Source organism: Phyllostomus hastatus, unplaced genomic scaffold (assembly GCF_019186645.2).
Source record: "Phyllostomus hastatus isolate PE091 unplaced genomic scaffold, TTU_PhHast_1.1 phas_scaffold_345, whole genome shotgun sequence".
Lineage (NCBI taxonomy): Eukaryota > Metazoa > Chordata > Mammalia > Chiroptera > Phyllostomidae > Phyllostomus > Phyllostomus hastatus.
In genome coordinates this window covers 6,145,335-6,158,852 of record NW_025334024.1, presented here as the reverse complement: position 1 = coordinate 6,158,852, position 13,518 = coordinate 6,145,335, and positions in this window count along the sequence as shown.

The window sequence follows — 13,518 nt, the reverse complement described above, 5'->3', positions numbered from 1 at the left end:
AGAAGTGATGAAATTCTCTATTTATTACCCTTTTAATATATAATTTAGTTTTAAGTTTATATAATTTATATAGCTAGGATTAACAATGGCCTTGCAAAATTCTGAAAATTAACAGTTGAGAATCAGTTGGGGCACACTGTTAGATACATCCATATAGGGTGATCATCCCCCCAAAAAGCAGACTCCCTTCCCTTTGTCCTTCCACCCTATGCTGCTTGTAGTGTGTGCTGGATTCCACTCCCTTCTCTTTGTAACAACAAACAAATGTAAGCATGTGCATAACATATACAATGTTTGGTTGTCTATATTGGCTAAGTAACACCATGCCATGCCATGAATGTTACTATGTCAGGGATGGAGCAGAAAGAAATAAATTAGATCAAGTGTGACCTTTTTATTTCCCAATACACACACACACTTAGGAAAACAGAGTCATGTCATAAACACTGATTTATTGATGTTTGCACAGTCTTTTTTGGGTGGGCTTGCTTTGCTCTGCCATCTCTCTCCCCAGTTCCACCACTTTATCCCAAAAGTTCTCTCTCCCTTCATGTAATTAACCCATGTTAATAGTCTTGTATATTTTTCATGTTTCTCCATTCTTACATAACTGCTTATATCTATACACACATATACATATGCATAGGGTTTGTTTAAAATGCTTTATGTATTATACATAGTATTATAATATATATGCTTCTTTGCATCTTTTACTTTACAATAGTTCTAATCTCAACAATTGTTCTAAATATATTCTTCATTTATTTGGTTGCACAGTATAGTATATTTTGTGGTGTGAATGTGTTATAATTTAATACATATGCCCCTACTAATGAATGTTTACTATTTGCAGTATTTCCCTTCTCTTTGAAGAATGTTGTAATAAACACCCTTGAACATATATCTTTAGGTACTGAAGCTTTTATTTCTGTAGGGCAGAATTGTAGGAATGGGGTTTCTGGGTTGAAGGTTATGTGTATTTTTAATTCTAATAGATATATCCAGATGGCTTCCCAGAAGCACTTCTCATTTTCACCAGCAATAAGTGAGAGAACTTTTCCATCATCCCCACCAGCAATAGGTATTAACTCGCTTTAATTTTTGCCTGGGACATGAGTGTAAGTTATAATTTATTGTTACTTTAATTTACATTTCTTTGACTACCAATGAGCTTGAATATCTTTTCATATGTTTATTGGCAATTTGGGTTTGCTCTTCTGTGAATTGCCTACTCATATCTTTTGTTCATTTTTCAATGGAATTTTTTCTTTGTCAATTTGTAAGCTGTTTAGCATAGTTATTAGCCTGTTATCTATCACCTGCATTGCAAATATACCATATCCAAGTCTTTGGTTTCTCTGTTAACTTGTAAAATGTTACCTTTAGATATAGTTAGATAGTTTATGGTTTATAGTTATATAGCATATGGCTTGTAGTTAATGTTTACATAAAATAAACAAATACACTTTGTTTTTCCTTTAAAACAATAGGGTTACTCTTTTGGTTATGAAGGTCTTCTACTCCTAGACTATAAATAGATATATATTTTCTTGTGATTTTTTGGTATAGCATTTAGCACCTACAGCTTTCTTTAATCTACATAAATTTATTTTTTATACAGTATCAGGTAACAATAGTTCAACTTCACATTCTTTTAATTCAGTAGACATTTGTACATGACCATTTACTAAAATAAGCCATCCTTTTTCTACTAATTAATTTTTCTACTCCTATGCTAATTCTGTATAGATTTATTTACAGTGGCTTTGTGGTATGTTTTGATGTTTTGGTAAGGCAAAAATCCCCCACCTTTAATCTTTATATATGTATATATAAATTTTAGTATTCATGAGCATTTTTTCATCTATATGAACTGAAGACTATTTTACCTTCAAGGAAAAGGAAAGAAAATGCTACTTCTGCTTTAATAGGAGTATCATTAAATTTTATATGTTTATATGTATAGTTTGACAGTTTTATGATGTTAGCTTTTCCTAATGAAGAACCTAGTTTCTCTTTCCATTTGTTCAAAATTTGTTTTACATTATTCAATAATATTTTATAGTTGTATTCATATAGGTCTTACAGCTTGCTTGTTAAATTTTTCACTATTTTGTTTTTTTTTTTTTACTATTTCCACTTTTAGGTGCTTCTTGCTAGTATGTAGACAATGTATTTTCCCCTCAAATTCTTCTTATACCCTTGAAACTTATCAAATACTCTTATTATTTATAGAATTTTAGAATTATAGAATTTTAGAATTGCCATTCTAGTGTGCAATCAGATCTTCAACCAAAGCAAGAGAGCATTTTACTTCTTTCTTTTTTTGGTTTTAGGTCCATTTTTAAATATCCTTATCTTACTGCTTTGGCCAGAACCAATTTATTAGTGATGGTGGACATCCCTGTCCAGTTTCTGATTTTTATGGAATTTTTTTTAATTTCAAAGGTTGTTATTAACTTTTGTTAAAAGTTACCATATTCACCTGGCTGGCATAGCTCAGTGGATTGAGTGCGGGCTGAGAACCAAAGTGTCCCAGGTTCGATTCCCAGCCAGGAGGGTACATTCCTGGGTTGCAGGCCATAACCCCCAGCAACCACACATTGATGTCTCTCTCTCTCTCTCTCTCCCTCCCTCCCTCCCTAAAAATAAAAAATAAATAAAATCTTAAAAAAAAGTTTAGTTTAAAAAAAAAAGTTACCATATTCAAACATTTCCTATTGATTCCTATTTTATTTAGAGTATGTATTAGGAATGGCTGCAAAGTTTATTAAATGCCTTTCAGCCCATATTAATATGATCGCAGATTTTTCCTTTTATTGTTGATGTAATGAATTGTGGGAATAAATTTTCCTATGCTACAAACTGAGTCTCTAAGGGTGAAGAGGAGTCCTCTGGAGAAATGGGGTAGGCAACTTGTGAAGCAAAGTAAGCTGGAAGTTCCCTGGACTCATACCCCAGGGCCGCTGTCATGGGAAGTGTTTACTGCTGAGGCAAGGCAGGTTGCAGCAGGTCAGGAACTGGATAAAAGCTCATTAGAAATGGAAAAGCAGGAAGCACTTCAAAGATCCAGGTATCTAGTCAGAACCCTATATGCCCATTGGGGGAGAAAACAGACAATTCTTTGACCACCAGGGGTGGAAAAAAATGTACCTACTGCTTAGGTCAAGGGGATGAAAATGAAGATCAGATAAAAGACCAAAGCTGTTCCTTGTGTGTATAGCTTTTAAACTGTGCAATCTTCATTATTTTTTAAGTATTTTAAGTGCTCAGCATAGAACATCCTACACAGAAGGTACTGAATAAATGCTCATTTTGGACAATAGGGAGAAGAGGAACTAAAAAGTGAAGGCCACTGATCATAAAACATTACAGTTTAAAGAAACTTTGGAAATGTATTCATTCATTCATTTACTTATTATTTCATATTTATTTGACACCTACCATGTACCAGCAGCTAGGCACTGGAAATATAATAGTAAACAGGACAGGGAGTTTTACTTTTTAGTTGGGAGTGATTTAGGTGATTACTAAATAAACAAATTTGACAATTGCAGGCTGTGACAAGTGTTCTAAAGCAGTGCTTCTCAACCTTTCTTGTGCACATGGGTGACCTGGGGAAGCCTGTTAAAATGCGAATTCTGATTTAGCAAATCTGGAGTGACATTCCAAGATTCTGCATTTCTAACAAGTTCCCATGTGATGCTGTGGCTCCTAATCCATGGGCCACACTTTGAAGATTGGCAAAATGACAAAGATACAGACAGAGAGTGAGCGGAGGAGGGATGCTTTGCATGCATGGTGGTCAGTGGAGGTCTTTCTGGAGAGATGATTTTGAGCTGAGTTCTGAAGGAGCCATTGGGCACTCAGGCCAGGTCAGAAATCAACACTGCAATCTCCTAGATGGTGTGTTGTAGGTGTACAAGTGGGCTCTGATGTTGTCCTTGACAGAGGGCCTGAAAATAGTGAGAAAAGAGATGATGATTAATCTCATGGGAGTAAGGTTGAGAGGAAATGGGCTTGTCTCTGGGAAGCGATGTGCTGGGGCCAGTGGAATATGTGAGTGGAAGTGCTTGGATGGCAGACAGGGAGGTCACTCTCACCGGACAGAGAAGGACAGGGAGCTGGAAGTGGTGTCTGAGTCAGACTCCCATGTAGAGGGATTCCAGTGAGAGTGAGATTCTCATTAGTTAAAAATATTACACACTCACATGCACATGCATGTGTGTACACACACACTCTAACTATGATGTGTTCACACCAAAGATTACAGTAGTGAGTGAAACTAGACTCAGTCCTTCTCCTTCTCTCATGGGACTAGCAGGTTGGCAGTTAATGTGAAACTATCACTGTGATATCGGTATTGGAGGGAAACGGGTGCAGCTGGGAGCCAACGTCAGGAGGAAAAACAGCCTCCAGGGAATGTTGTGGGTATGATTTAAGAGGCACCTGAGGTTACCAGAGCATGTAGAGGGGAAACAGTGTCCAGACAGAAGCCCTCATAGAACTAGAGGCACTGGTGGTGGTGGAGACCTGAGAATGGGGGTGGGTGACAACCAAGCAAGATGAAGCTCATGAGGTTGGCAGGGGCCAGTAATCACAGCCTGGCTAGAATGTGAACCCCTGCAGGAAGCAGGCTGGGCTCTGGGCCTTGATTACTTGAATGTTGTGGAAATGGTTTTCCTTGGGGGCAGGGGACAGAGTCATCTATAGTTAGTTGTAAGCACATGTACACATCTGCCAGCTTTGCTGTTGGTATAGTTTAAAGGACGACAGTGTAGGAGTGAGCCAGCTCCTCTGTGACTTTTCTACCTCTGCCATCCCCACCGTTTCTGCCTGGCCCTGATGGCTCTCCGCATGGGGTGGGCCCAGTTCCCAGTTGCTTCTTTCTTATGTCCATAGAGCCAGATTGTACCACTATCTTTACATGATTTGTCCTTAGGTGCCACAGTGAGGAAGCCTCTGTTCCCAATGATGATGATCACTTTACACTGAGGTGAGGCTGGCCCAATAATAAAGGCTTCCAACCTTTATTAAATACATATCAGGTACCAGGTGCAATGCACTGAGCTTTCCATCCAGAATTAGCTGCTTTAGCCTTCCCAGCAACACTATGAGATAGAAAAAGGGGAAGAGAAAGGGTGAGTCAAAACAAGCACCTGGAGCTTTAGTTAACAACAACAAAACATCACTCAACAAATACTATATATTGACCCCCCTGCTGCGTGCCAGGTAAAGTTGACAACACAGGGTCATACAGACAAAAAGCCCTGTTGTCATTGGGCTTAGATTCTAGTTAAGAGAGAGATTATAAACCAAAGAAAGAGGCCAGGTGTAAAATATATCAGATGGTGAAAAGTGCTAAAGCAGTGAGGGGGAGTCAAGGAGGAGGATTTGCAGTTCGCATAGACAAAGAAAGGCTCCATGAGACTAAAGCCTTTGAGCCAAGGCTGAAAGAGGGGATGGAGGGGTATGAAAGCTGGAATTGAGAGTCCCATGGGTGTGTTCAAGGATCTGCAAGGAGCAGAGTGTGGCTGGGTGAGGCATGGTAAGGAGGCAGGGCTGGAATCAGAAGGTTTGGGCATACCTTTGAAAGCCTTAGGTGGGTGGGTGAACTTTGGCTTTTACTCTGAGTGAGGTGAAAGTCACTGAAGATATTTGAGCAGAGGGGTGATGATGCATTTTTAATGCACGTCTGTGGCTACCTATCAGGATGAACATATTAAAGGGACAGGGTAGAGAATAGACATTGTGGGAAACACCTAATTTCTACGTTTCTCCACTATCACATGTGTTCGAGCTCCATCTGTCAGAATTCTCTGGAGCTAGAGAGAGCAAGTTCATAAATAAAAATGTGTTATCAGACCAGGAGCAGTGGGGGCTCTCTGCCCCCCTCCTGGCACGTGCTCCCCCTCAGGCTTCCAGTGCGTGCACACCTGCGGTGTGTTGATAATGCTCTTGATTATCTTTGTTCTCCCAGCCTTCTCTGAGTTTGTAGAGTTTTCTATTTGCATACTTCCCTGAGCTTTTTATGATTATCTCCCCATCTTTACAGTTTGCCCTATTACTTAAATAAGCATGAGGTAGATGCAAAAATGCCAGCTGGATGAGCATACCGCATTGGTGCTGTAGGAAGGCAGGTAGGGTGGTGAATGTGTAGCCACAGGCCTGCCAGTCTGCATAGGTGCCTGTGTCCCTACACAGCTTCCTGCTGCCCCCTGCACAAGCTGTGCAGCCCTGTGTCTTCCCATTCATGGATGCACAGGGACTTTAATGGGGACATTAAACCAATGAGCACAACTGTCCACGTGACCTCTGATTGGGCACTAATTTGTGAATGTACAGATGTTTTCTCCTATTGACTTTAAAAATACTCATTGAAATAGATGGGTTTCAGTCTCCTCTCTCACTTCCAAATTTGGCCTACCAGAGTTGTTTGTTTTCTTTTAAATGCAGTAGACGATGTATTTATCAAATGCCTGGTGTGGTCCTGGGTACTTTGTCACTGTGTTCAGTTCAGTTCTCACAACAGCTCTAGGGATAGGAATTATTGTTTCCATGTATTAGAAAAAAAGAAACTTAGATGGAGAGAGATGAAGAGAATTGCCATTGCCAAAATTTACAAAGGAAGTAATAGAGAAGGTGGGTTCAAACTGTGGTCTAGCCTGCTCCCAAGCCCTTGGTTTGTTGTGTACTTCCTCCTTTTGGGGAGTGGGGGAGGGGAGGCTCTCCCCTGACTTTCCAAACTTGGTGTGCAGTGGGAGCAAGGAAGTTGGAAAGCTGGGAAGTGGGATGGGGTTGGGGGGAGCTTGCCCACTTGTCTGCCACCACCATCTCTGTCAGGGCAATGGCATGGTGGCAGCTTTATGAAGTTTCTGCAGACAGGCAGGCACGGTGTTGTGCTAAATGACAGAATCGGGATCACAAAGATCTCAGTGGACTGGAATGAGGAGTTGAATCTAACACAGTGATATTTAATAACTTTAGTAACTGTAAGGTTTGTCCCCAGGGTGCAAAATATTAACTGACAAAATATAGGTATAAGAGAATCTTGGCTTGCTAGATGACTATCTGACAAAATTTACTGAGCACTTACTCTTTGCCATAGTAATAAACAAATCAGGTACAACTGTTGTGTCCTGAGGCTGATATTCCTGTGGCTGGACAGAGGCAAAATGGAGTAAACGAAAGTAGTAAGTCAGCAGTGTCCATGCATGCTGGGATGGGACGGGGACAGGTGTGTCAGGTGGTGAGGCGATGACAAATAGAAGAGGACCATTTATTTAGTTCTGGGGACTTTTGTAACCATGAAGCTCAGTGCATGTTAGTGGTTTCTAAAACCAGATCTTCAAAGGAGTTATTCATTCTTTCATTTGATACATATTGTACACTAATTGGCAGGTACTGTTCTAGGTAGTGGTGCTGGATTGCTCTCCTGATGTTAGTATTCTAATGCAGGATAGAGACAATAAAAAAAGTGCTCAAGTAAATTTACCTGTGATATTTGGGAGGTCAGTACAATGAAGAAGCATTAAATAGAAGGAGATAGAAGGTTATGGGGCCTCCATTAGGGAGCAAGGAGAGGGAAGAGCTCTCTGGGGAGAGAGTTGGAGCAGAGACCTGAAAGAGGAGATAAAACAACCATGAGAATATATGGAAAATGACATCTTGACAGCATGTTCAAAGGGCCTGGAGCATAAAATGAGTTAGGGTTGTTCTAAGTCTAAAGCAAAGCCTTTGTCACTGAAGTGAAGTGAGCATGACAAAGAAAGTTGGAGAATGAGTCTGGGTAGGAGACAAGGTGAAGCCTGTGAAGCCAGTGGGCATGGGAGAAAGTTTGGATTTTTTTTCATAATTGAGAGGGAAAGGGATTGGAGGATGGCTGAGCAGGGGAGAACAAGGGTCTAATTGCAGTTTTGAAAGGCTCATTCTGCTGCCATGTGGAACATATGTCCTAGGGGCAAGGGGATCAGTCATTAGGAAGTAGTAGAGAGACGTTTGGACCAGATGGTGGATTGACAGTAGCAATCCTAAAGTCCCACGCCATGCCCCTTGTGCCTAGGCAAGCCGTCACTAGGGACACAAGCTGCTGGATCAGGCTCCTTGAGGGTCCCGGGGCCCAAGGAGCTTGTGGGAGCTCTAATTTGCTGGAAATAAGAAGCCTCATACATTCTCTCAGAAAGGATTCCATACAGCTTAAAGTTCTCAACTGTGGAATGTATGAGGGGGTACCCCCCATAAAATGGAATTATCTTTTGGAAGTGGACCCCTTGTAGTAAAGGCTTCCCCTGCTAGATGAATGTTCTAGGAAACCATCTGTATCCATGTACCAGCTGGTGGTGTTGTGAGAGGTTACGTTCAGTTTCAGTGAATTTTTTTTGAGGACCTTTTCAATGCATTTGTGCATTTCATGACAGGTGATTTAGAAGCACATCTGCCCACACCGTGTTGAGTGTTGAGCAGTTTTTGACTAAAAATGGCATGACCCCTGAATCCCACCCTCCCTATTCACCCAATCTTGCCCCAAGTGACTTTTTTTGTTTGTTTGTTTCTCTGGGTGGAAAAAGTCCAGAATAGGAAACATTTTGCCGATGTGGAAAAGGTGAAACAAAAAACAGCAGAAGCATCAAAATCGACAAGTTCAAAAGCTGTTTTGAGCAGTGGAAAAACATCTTGATAGGTGTACTGCATTGAATGGAGAGTACTTTGAAGGTGACTGAAGTTTAAACATGTAAGAATACACATTTTTATAAGTCAATTCTGTTTTCTGGGTCTCCCCTTGTATATTAGAGTAAGCTGGGGCAGGGGTCCCCAACTTCTGGGCCTCGGACTGGTACTAGTCCATGGCCTGTAGGAACCAGGCCACCCAGCAGGAGGTGAGCTTGAATGTAATGTGCTTGAATCATCCCAAAACCATCTGTTCCACAAAACCGGTCCCTGGTGCCAAAAGAGGGTTGGGACCACTGAAGGGGACAGACTTTGGTACCCTCCCCACTCCTGATGAATTAAATAAAAATCTCTTGTTTGGGACTGGGAACCTGGCATTGATACAGGTTTAAAAGCTCCCCAGGTGTCATGCTGCCCTGCTGGAAGCTCAGCATCTTTGTCACATCCTTGCTCCATACTGAGATCCTATTTTCCTCTGCTGCAAAACAGAGCTGTGCCCTGGAGGCTGCTTCTCTCTCAGGGTGAAGGGCAAGAACTTCCTCCTGTCTGCACCAGCCTCTCTGCTGGTCAGGCCACGGTTCTCATCCCTTTACTTCTGCCTGGGCACTCATCTCCTGTGCAGGAACATAGCTTTGCCCAGTCCCATAGATTGCCCAGTCCCAGGAGGTACCCGACTCTAGAGGCATGTTCCTCCTTCATTCAGGAGAATAACAGCCCTCCTGCACATCAGTTCACAAGAAGTGATGCCTGGGGACTGACTGGATTGTTTGGCTTCCATGTTCGATTTTCATTTAGTTTACCTGAAATCTCCCAAGTATCTCTTTGAAGTCATTCATTTGGAGCTAAACTGAGACCATTCAGTATTACTGATTATGTTTTTATAGGTCCCTAACTAGAGTACAAACACCTTGAGGGCAGGATCTGTGTCTTATCCATCTTTGTATCCCCAGAGAGCTTAGCACTGTGACTTATTTATGGTGGATGTTCCGTAAGTATATACTGATTGACTGGCTGTTATGCCAGCCTGAGGAGCTGCGGCACTTCTGTGAGGGTCTATGCAGGGACAGAGTATTTGTCTCTCTGCCTATTCAGTTGTAACAATAGATCAAGGCAAGACTTCAATTATCCTTCACTTTCATGCCCAAACTCTCTTCTCTGTTCATTCTATTGAAAATGCCTGGTGACAGAGAGCAAGATGCTGAGAAACGAAATGCTTCAGAGCCTTAGGAAAGCTGTGTAGCAGGAAGGACATATTTCAATGAAGTTATTTTCCACCAAGGCTAATATTGTGCTTTAATACTTCAGGCTCTAGTGAGCTCATCAACAATGTTTGCCTTTAATTTTATCACTTGTACCCAGTCATATGTTACTTGCTATGTTTCTGTCGAGCTCCATTTCATCAAAGGGATCTTAGGGCTTTCACTGTCTTTGAAAAGGTATTTTAAGATGGACATGTGTGCATATCCATCATGTTTAATTATCTCCTTTTTCACGTTCCCTCAATCATCTGTTAAAGGATAAATTGTTCATATACTCATTTAAAAATTGATTTTTTTGTGATCGAATGAAGGAAGGGGATTGTATATTTGATGGGGTGTGGGAACCTTCTGCCTGAGATCCCCCTGGGAGGACCCTTGGCCTTTCTCTGAAAGAGCACATGTTCAAGGCCCAGAAAGCCTTTGAGGGCTGTAATGGGCAGGAGAGGAGAACCTCTGTTACCTCAGAAAGGAATTCTCCATACAGCTTTGTGAAAGCTCTTAACCCTGGAATGTGCATGAGAGTCACCTGGGGGAGAGACTCCGGCACTTCACCCACACCTGACCAATTAAACAAAAATCTCTTGGTTTGGGCTTGGGACTAGCGTTGATATCTATGTATATATGTATCTATCTATTGATAGATTGATACAAAAGCCAAGTTCATTTATTTTTTGCATTTACAGTTTAGTATATGTGCTGCTGAAGAGAGCATTGTATTGATACAGTTTTAAAAGCTCCCTAGGTGAGTCTGATATGAAGCCAGAGGGGAAGACAACTGACCTGGACCAGTGGTTCTCAACCAGAAGCAGTTTTGCCCCCAGCAGACATTTGGCAATGTCTCGGACTTTTTGGTGGGCATTTTGATTGTTGGGGGCTGCTACTGGCAACTAGTGGGTTGAGGCCGGAATGCTGCTAAACATCCTACAATGCACAGGACAGCCTCTACCATAAAGAATAATGCAGTGCAAAATATCAACAGTGCCAAGGTTGAAAACCCCTTCCCTAGAGTGTTAGAAAAGCAAACACACACACACAGTTATCTGAGTGTAGATATTTTTGCAATTACATTAATTCAAATTTGTGTAATGCATTATGATTCCCAAAGCAGTTTTATGTGCTTCACTGGATTTGATCTTCACCATGACCCTGTAAGGGAAATAATATCAGCATCTTGATTTTACAGATCAGGAAACAGGCTGAAGTCAGTGAATGACTTCCCCAAAACCACAGGATCTTTAGTTCCTCAGTTAACTCTCTTTTTCACTGGCAGAAATGTCAAAGATGTTTATCTTCCTAGCTCTGTGCCCTACTCAAGATAAAGATGGTAATTAATGAGTCTTCATTGCCATTGAACCCAAGTGCAGCCTCAGAATCCTTCTCAACACAGCATACCAGGAAGCCCCAATTGTTTGGGGTTGGCATGTGAAATGAAGATTGCCATATTGCCTCTCCCACCTAAACACCAAACTTCTCCCTGAATTAAGATGATCTTGTTGAAAGAGATATGAAGGAGGGTACTTAGGGTAGGAGGATTCTTGAGCATCTGCAAGTGTTCAGACAATCTGTATAGGAAACTGCTGTGTTAGCAGCATGTGTTCCTGGCTGAGACTATGAGGAAGCGACTGCCTCCCTAACCCTTATATTTCTTTATAACTCTATTAGTGCATTTGGTTCTCACCATATGCTGCTAATTGATATACAAAGGAAGTGTACACAGTTGTATTCTTCATTTGGTACAAAATAAATATTTCACCTTCTTCTTGAGCTCACTAGGATCTTCCTCTCAAGGCCGCAACATGAGATACCATAATTACAAGAACATGTTCAACTATGATTCATGAAGCAGGCAGGACAGGAATTGGTGTGCACTCAGTTTGCAGAGTGAAGAAGCTAGAGCTGGCAGCCCCTGCTTAAGCCCCAGGCACAATAAATTGTGACATGCACAATTAAATGCCTAATGCCTGGAAGAGATATGCAGTGGGAGGGATGCAAGCAGAGCAAGAACAGCAAGCACAATTAGAGACTAACTCCATCTCTCAGCGAGGCAGGTGATGGAGAAGATGCAGAGAGCTCAGTGGACCATTTGGCCCCAATCAATGGGAAGAAGAAGCACAAAACCGAGTAGCTGTTCATTGAGGCATGTGCCACCAGTTTCAAAAAGTTGTATGAGTTCCTGCAGAATGAACAGGGTTCCGGGTCTCTGTCCTGGCTGTATCACCCACAGGTATCCATGGCATCAGTCTCCAGCATCAGGCCTCATCTTATAATTCAGGTGAAGAGATGGGTTTGACCTGACTGGTCTCATTATTTTTGTCTTTGGCACTCACCATAAGGATGCTGGATACATGGGTCCAAAGACATTTTAAAGTGAGGCTGCACAGATATTCTGCTGCTATATGCTTCTGTCATAGTGGAGAGGAGGAGAAGTCAGGGCATCCTCTCCCGTTGGGTGTGCTGCAGCCACACTGCAGAGGCAGTATTCGAGTGGGTCTCAGTAATGTGACAACTCACAGCTTCCTCACTTTTCACCAGGAACAGCAGGCTTTCCATGAATGGCACCTGCTATTGCCCTGGAATTCTGGTGCTCACCCTGGCTGCCACTTGGAACTGTCTGGCAAGCTGAACTCTGTGGAAGTTTCTATCTCCTTTTGCTAGGCCAGCATCTCCCAAGGGCAGGGACTTTTGTCTGTTTACAGCTTCGTCTGCAGATTTTCTATTAGTGCCTGACACTCCATGAATGAAATATCACCTACATGTCAGACTTTGCCATGCCCTTTGAAGATATTCCCAACCGTCACAGTTACATAGATCCTCTACAGTGTCATTGGTCTTGTTTTCACGGATGAGGAAACTGTGGGTGAGAGTTAATTAACCTGCAGAATATTACACGGCTGGTAAGTAGCAGAGCTGAGACTTATACCAAGTCAAGCTCACAGGAAAGACCAATCTCTTTTGACTAGTGCTGCTGCTCTTAAGAGGAGTGATAAGGGAATATGATTCTGTTATGTAGACCAGTCATTTCAGCAAACTAAGTGATTCAGAAAATGAAAAAAATCATCTTGATTTGGTATTCTTGAGAATGGCATTTCTGTAACTGTTCTTGCAATAGGCAACCTCTGGCTTGTGAAATGGTATTCCACCAAACACCTTAAAAAATGGATTTTAATCAATAAAGAAATTTGGGGATTACTATCTTTTAATACTCTCTCTTAGTGGAATCATAATTTTATATTAGCATAATGAAGGCTGTAAGTAATCCTGCATTGAAAAACTCCGTTTAATGCAGAATTTGCAAAATCTGTGTGTATTCAGAACCTCTTCTTTCCCCCAAGAGACAAATGACTAGTAGTTCCCAAGACACATGTGCCCCTTTTATGACAAGATCATCATCTGGAGATGGCCTGCCATGCATTAGTATGTCAGCCTAGTAAAACTAGTTCAGCAAAACGCAAACACATGTTAGCAAGCAGATGCTCCAATGACAAATCTGACCTTGATTGATAAGTTGGAATTGATTCAACACTCTTAAAGACAGGGCTAAAAAAAAACCCTTGGAGATTGAACTAATATAGAATTTTCACTGAAGACATAA